The sequence below is a fragment of the Camelina sativa genome, chromosome 18, assembly GCF_030686135.1.
Source record: "Camelina sativa cultivar CO46 ecotype springtype chromosome 18, ASM3068613v1".
NCBI lineage: Eukaryota > Viridiplantae > Streptophyta > Magnoliopsida > Brassicales > Brassicaceae > Camelina > Camelina sativa.
In genome coordinates this window covers 10,346,681-10,354,161 of record NC_141897.1, presented here as the reverse complement: position 1 = coordinate 10,354,161, position 7,481 = coordinate 10,346,681, and positions in this window count along the sequence as shown.

Genomic DNA, 7,481 nt, shown 5'->3' with positions numbered 1-7,481 from the left:
CTAAAACCGAGAAAACGTTGATTCAAAGCAGTAAACAGCTTTGTTACTGTTTCTAGGGTCAGTATGTGTGACATTCCAATGCATTTGACTAATTGTAAGAGTTCGGGATGAATTTGGAGTGTTTAGACAACAATTAAACCCATTTTATCTCAAAGCCGACTTAAATCTAGAAAACAGGCTAAAACCGAGACAAAAAAAATGATTTGAAGCAGTAAACAGCTATGTTACTCTTTATAGGGTCAAAATATGAAATAATCCAATGCATTTGACTAATTACAAGAGTTCGGGTTGAATTTGGAGTGTTTAGACACCACTCATACCAATTTTGTCCCGAAACAGGCTAAAACCGAGAAAACGTTGATTCAAAGCAGTAAACAGCTTTGTTACTGTTTCTAGTGTCAAAATGTGTGACAATCCAATGCAATTAAATAATTGTAAGAGTTCGGGATGAATTTGGAGTGTTTAGACAACAGTTAAACCCGTTTTATCTCAAAGTAGGCTTAAATCTAGAAAACAGACTAAAACCGAGAGAAAACATTGATTCGAAGCATTAAACAGCTATCTTACTCTTTCAATGTCAAAATATGTAATAATCCAATGCATTTGAGTAATTATAAGAGTTCGGGTTGAATTTGGAGTGTTTAGACACCACTCATACCAATTTTGTCCCGAAACAGGCTCAAACCGAGAAAACGTTGATTCAAAGCAATAAACAGCTTTGTTACTGTTTCTAGGGTCAGAATGTGTGACAATCCAATCCATTTAACTAATTGTAAGAGTTCGGGATGAATTTGGAGTGTTTAGACAACAGTTAAACCCGTTTTATCCCAAAACAAGCTTAAATCTAGAAAACAGGCTAAAACCGAAAGAAAACATTGATTCGAAGCAGTAAACAGCAATGTTACTCTTTATATGGTCAAAATATGTAACAATCCAATGCATTTGACTAATTAAAAGAGTTCGGGTTGAATTTGGAGTGTTTAGACACCACTCATACCCATTTTGTCCCGAAACAGGCTAAAACCTAGAATCATTGATCCAAAGCAGTAAACAGCTTTGTACTGTTTCTAGTGTCAGAATGTGTGACAATCCAATGCATTTAACTAATTGTAAGAGTTCGGGATGAATTTGGAGTGTTTAGACAACTGTTAAACCCGTTTTATCCCAAAGCAAGGTTAAATCTAGAAACCAGGCTAAAACCGAGAGAAAACATTGATTCGATGCAGTAAACAGGTATGTTACTCTTTCTATGGTCAAAATATGTGACAATCCAATGCATTTAAGTAATTATAAGAGTTCGGGTTGAATTTGGAGTGTTTAGAGACCACTTAGACCCATTTTGTCACTAAACAGGCTAAAACCGAGAAAACATTGATTCTAAGAAGTAAACAGCATTGTTACTGTTTCTAGGGTCAGAATGTTTGACATTCCAATGCATTTGACAAATTGTAAGAGTTCGGGATGAATTTGGAGTGTTTAGACAACAGTTAAACCCGTTTTATCCCAAAACCGGCTTAAACCGAGAAAACAGGCTAAAACCAAGAGAAAAAATTGACTCAAAGCATTAAACAGCTATGTTACTCTTTCTATTGTCAAAATATGTAACAATCCAATGCATTTGATTAATTATAAGAGTTCGGGTTGAATTTGGAGTGTTTAGACACCTCTTAGACCCATTTTGTCCCGAAAATGGCTAAAACGGAGAAAACGTTGATTCAAAGCAGTAAACAGCTTTGTTACTGTTTCTAGGGTCAGTATGTGTGACATTCCAATGCATTTGACTAATTGTAAGAGTTCGGGATGAATTTGGAGTGTTTAGACAACAATTAAACCCGTTTTATCTCAAAGCAGACTTAAATCTAGAAAACAGGCTAAAACCGAGACAAAAAAAATGATTTGAAGCAGTAAACAGCTATGTTACTCTTTATAGGGTCAAAATATGAAATAATCCAATGCATTTGACTAATTACAAGAGTTCGGGTTGAATTTGGAGTGTTTAGACACCACTCATACCAATTTTGTCCCGAAACAGGCTAAAACCGAGAAAACGTTGATTCAAAGCAGTAAACAGCTTTGTTACTGTTTCTAGTGTCAAAATGTATGACAATCCAATGCAATTAAATAATTGTAAGAGTTCGGGATGAATTTGGAGTGTTTAGACAACAGTTAAACCCGTTTTATCTCAAAGCAGGCTTAAATCTAGAAAACAGGCTAAAACCGAGAGAAAACATTGATTCGAAGCATTAAACAGCTATCTTACTCTTTCTATGGTCAAAATATGTAATAATCCAATGCATTTGAGTAATTATAAGAGTTCGGGTTGAATTTGGAGTGTTTAGACACCACTCATACCAATTTTGTCCCGAAACAGGCTAAAACCGAGAAAACGTTGATTCAAAGCAATAAACAGCTTTGTTACTGTTTCTAGGGTCAGAATGTGTGACAATCCAATCCATTTAACTAATTGTAAGAGTTCGGGATGAATTTGGAGTGTTTAGACAACAGTTAAACCCGTTTTATCCCAAAACAAGCTTAAATCTAGAAAACAGGCTAAAACCGAAAGAAAACATTGATTCGAAGCAGTAAACAGCAATGTTACTCTTTATATGGTCAAAATATGTAACAATCCAATGCATTTGACTAATTAAAAGAGTTCGGGTTGAATTTGGAGTGTTTAGACACCACTCATACCCATTTTGTCCCGAAACAGGCTAAAACCTAGAATCATTGATCGAAAGCAGTAAACAGCTTTGTACTGTTTCTAGTGTCAGAATGTGTGACAATCCAATGCATTTAACTAATTGTAAGAGTTCGGGATGAATTTGGAGTGTTTAGACAACTGTTAAACCCGTTTTATCCCAAAGCAAGGTTAAATCTAGAAACCAGGCTAAAACCGAGAGAAAACATTGATTCGATGCAGTAAACAGGTATGTTACTCTTTCTATGGTCAAAATATGTGACAATCCAATGCATTTAAGTAATTATAAGAGTTCGGGTTGAATTTGGAGTGTTTAGAGACCACTTAGACCCATTTTGTCACTAAACAGGCTAAAACCGAGAAAACATTGATTCTAAGAAGTAAACAGCATTGTTACTGTTTCTAGGGTCAGAATGTTTGACATTCCAATGCATTTGACAAATTGTAAGAGTTCGGGATGAATTTGGAGTGTTTAGACAACAGTTAAACCCGTTTTATCCCAAAACCGGCTTAAACCGAGAAAACAGGCTAAAACCAAGAGAAAAAATTGACTCAAAGCATTAAACAGCTATGTTACTCTTTCTATTGTCAAAATATGTAACAATCCAATGCATTTGATTAATTATAAGAGTTCGGGTTGAATTTGGAGTGTTTAGACACCTCTTAGACCCATTTTGTCCCGAAAATGGCTAAAACGGAGAAAACGTTGATTCAAAGCAGTAAACAGCTTTGTTACTGTTTCTAGGGTCAGTATGTGTGACATTCCAATGCATTTGACTAATTGTAAGAGTTCGGGATGAATTTGGAGTGTTTAGACAACAATTAAACCCATTTGATCTCAAAGCAGACTTAAATCTAGAAAACAGGCTAAAACCGAGACAAAAAAAATGATTTGAAGCAGTAAACAGCTATGTTACTCTTTATAGGGTCAAAATATGAAATAATCCAATGCATTTGACTAATTACAAGAGTTCGGGTTGAATTTGGAGTGTTTAGACACCACTCATACCAATTTTGTCCCGAAACAGGCTAAAACCGAGAAAACGTTGATTCAAAGCAGTAAACAGCTTTGTTACTGTTTCTAGTGTCAAAATGTGTGACAATCCAATGCAATTAAATAATTGTAAGAGTTCGGGATGAATTTGGAGTGTTTAGACAACAGTTAAACCCGTTTTATCTCAAAGCAGGCTTAAATCTAGAAAACAGACTAAAACCGAGAGAAAACATTGATTCGAAGCATTAAACAGCTATCTTACTCTTTCTATGGTCAAAATATGTAATAATCCAATGCATTTGAGTAATTATAAGAGTTCGGGTTGAATTTGGAGTGTTTAGACACCACTCATACCAATTTTGTCCCGAAACAGGCTAAAACCGAGAAAACGTTGATTCTAAGCAGTAAAGAGCGTTGTTACTGTTTCTAGGGTCAGAATGTGTGATATTCCAATGCATTTGATTAATTGTAAGAGTTCGGGATGAATTTGGAGTGTTTAGACAACAGTTAAACTCGTTTTATCCCAAAACCGGCTTAAACCGAGAAAACAGGCTAAAACCAAGAGAAAACATTGACTCAAAGCATTAAACAGCTATGTTACTCTTTAAATGGTCAAAATATGTAACAATCCAATGCATTTGACTAATTAAAAGAGTTCGGGTTGAATTTGGATTGTTTAGACACCACTCATACCAATTTTGTCCCGAAACAGGCTAAAACCGAGAAAACGTTGATCCAAAGCTGTAAACAGCTTTGTACTGTTTCTAGTGTCAGAATGTGTGACAATCCAATGCATTTAACTAATTGTAAGAGTTCGGGATGAATTTGGAGTGTTTAGACAACTGTTAAACCCGTTTTATCCCAATGCAAGCTTAAATCTAGAAACCAGGCTAAAACCGAGAGAAAACATTGATTCGATGCAGTAAACAGGTATGTTACTCTTTCTCTTGTCAAAATATGTGACAATCCAATGCATTTAAGTAATTATAAGAGTTCGGGTTGAATTTGGAGTGTTTAGAGACCACTTAGACCCATTTTGTCACTAAACAGGCTAAAACCGAGAAAACATTGATTCTAAGAAGTAAACAGCGTTGTTACTGTTTCTAGGGTCAGAATGTGTGACATTCCAATGCATTTGACTAATTGTAAGAGTTCGGGATGAATTTGGAGTGTTTAGACAACAGTTAAACCCGTTTTATCCCAATACCGGCTTAAACCGAGAAAACAGGCTAAAACCAAGAGAAAACATTGATTCAAAGAATTAAACAGCTATGTTACTCTTTCTAGATTGAAAATATGTAACAATCCAATGCATTTGATTAATTATAAGAGTTCGGGTTGAATTTGGAGTGTTTAGACACCTCTTAGACCATTGTCCCGAAACTGGCTAAAACCGAGAAAACGTTGATTCAAAGCAGTAAACAGCTTTGTTACTGTTTCTAGGGTCAATATGTGTGACAATCCAATGTATTTGACTAATTGTAAGAGTTCGGGATGAATTTGGAGTGTTTAGACAACAATTAAACCCGTTTTATCTCAAAGCAGACATAAATCTAGAAAACAGGCTAAAACCGAGAGAAAAAATTGATTTGAAGCAGTAAACAGCTATGTTACTCTTTTTAGGGTCAAAATATGAAACAATCCAATGCATTTGACTAATTAAAAGAGTTCGGGTTGAATTTGGAGTGTTTAGACACCACTCATACCAATTTTGTCCTGAAACAGGCTAAAACCGAGAAAACGTTGATTCAAAGCAGTAAACAGCTTTGTTACTGTTTCTAGTGTCAGAATGTGTGACTATCCAATGCAATTAAATAATTGTAAGAGTTCAGGATGAATTTGGAGTGTTTAGACAACAGTTAAACCCGTTTTATCCCAAAACAGGCTTAAATCTAGAAAACAGGCTAAAACCGAGAGAAAACATTGATTCGAAGCATTAAACAGCTATCTGACTGATGTTCATATATTTTACCATGTTTTCCCTTAGTTTATTCACATCTTTTGCATCTTTTGCTAGCCATTTTCATCATTATTGTGTAGCTTTAGGACTAATCATGCATTAGAGTTTAGTTGCATTGCATTTGCATCTTTTCATGCATAAACAGGTGATTTTGGAGCTTAAGGAGCACGGAAACAATCCTGAGGAGAAGTGAAGCTATCTTGAAGGGAAAGCAAGAGAGTTAAGGCTGAAGAACCAAGGTCCAGAGTCCAACTCGACCAAGCACTCGACCGAGTGGGTAGATGGACTCGACCGAGTGGAGTGTGCACGAGAGAAGCCAGCTCGACCATGGACTCGACCGAGCACTGGTCGAGTTGACCGAGCCGTTAACTACTTTGAATTTTTCTATTTTTAGGGCTTCCACCTCCTCACCTATATAAGGCCTTGTACCTGCAGCCACCAAAGGGTCCAACTTTTTAGATATTCCCTAAACCTAGTTTTTACCTTTTTTAGTTTTATTCCTTTTGCATTTTTATTTTTAAGATCTTGTACTTCCTTATGAAAGAAGACTAGATTCATATATTTTGTTGGTTCTATAACTTTCAAGATATTGAGAATTTGAGTTTCATCCTTTTATCAATATTGAAGATCTTTGTTTAATCTTTCTAATAATGCAAGTTTCAATATTTTCTGGGTTTTTGACTTTGATCACCATGTATTGTTGTGAGTAGTTTCCTTAGGATCTTGAGGATGGGTTAGGATGGATTGATCTTGTGGTTTGTGTGACTTGGTCAAGCTTGATTGTTGTAGATCTCTTCTAGGGTAGATGATCTTAATGCTGATTCTATATCTGAGAGGGTAGAGTCTGATTTCAAGCTTCTTAGCATCACACCAATGTTTAGGAAGCATAGATAAGGCTAGATCTAGAGCTTACCATTAGGCTTGCTAAGAGATTAGAGGTCTTGTTTGGTTTGAGATGTATTGCTTAATGCCTGCTTGTGTAGATTCTTTACTGTGTGAGAACAAGTCTAGAATTGCATAGGTTTGATTGTTTCTTGACCATGAGAGTGGGAGAAACTTGTCTTAGATTAATATGTCTAGAGGTTAGCTCAAAGTTTGCTTGAGATTTGTTGACCAAGTTAGATAACCACAATGATTAGTCCATCCCATGAATCCATCCTCAGGACCTTCTTTGTTTATTGAAATCTTAGTCTTAATCCTGTTGCTTGCTTGTTGTTTGATTGGATTTAGCATTACTCTGTTTTTATTGCATTGCTCTGTTTCTGCGTCTAGTCTAGCTCGACCACCCACTCGACCTACACTCGGTCGAGTGCTGCTCGAGTTCATCCCCAGAACTCTGTGTCTATGATTTGTGTTTGTCTTGTTTCATTCCTGTTTCATTCCAGTTGCATACATTTAGTTTTCAGTTCATTAATTATCTTGCATTAGTTCATTAGTAGTAGTCTCTGTCTCTGTTCTTGCTTTATCACTGTTTCAATCATTCAGTTTCATTTGCATCTAGTTGTTAGTTCTTGTAGTTTATTTTCTGCATTTTACATTTTCTTCCTAGGATTGTTAGTGACAAACAATCTTTACATTTGTCTTAACTTAGATTCATATGCATATCTTAATTGTTCACAAACACTCATTTAGGATTGATACCTCTTGTACTGCAATAGCATAAGGGGAATTGAAACACCCATCCATCATTCCATTCATATCTCACCATTGCATACATCATCATTCACACCACAAAATAAACTTGTTTCAATTTGGCGCCGTTGCCCATTTGAGTGTGTTTTTGTGACATTTAGGATCCATATTAGTCTAAGATTAAGTTCTTTTATACG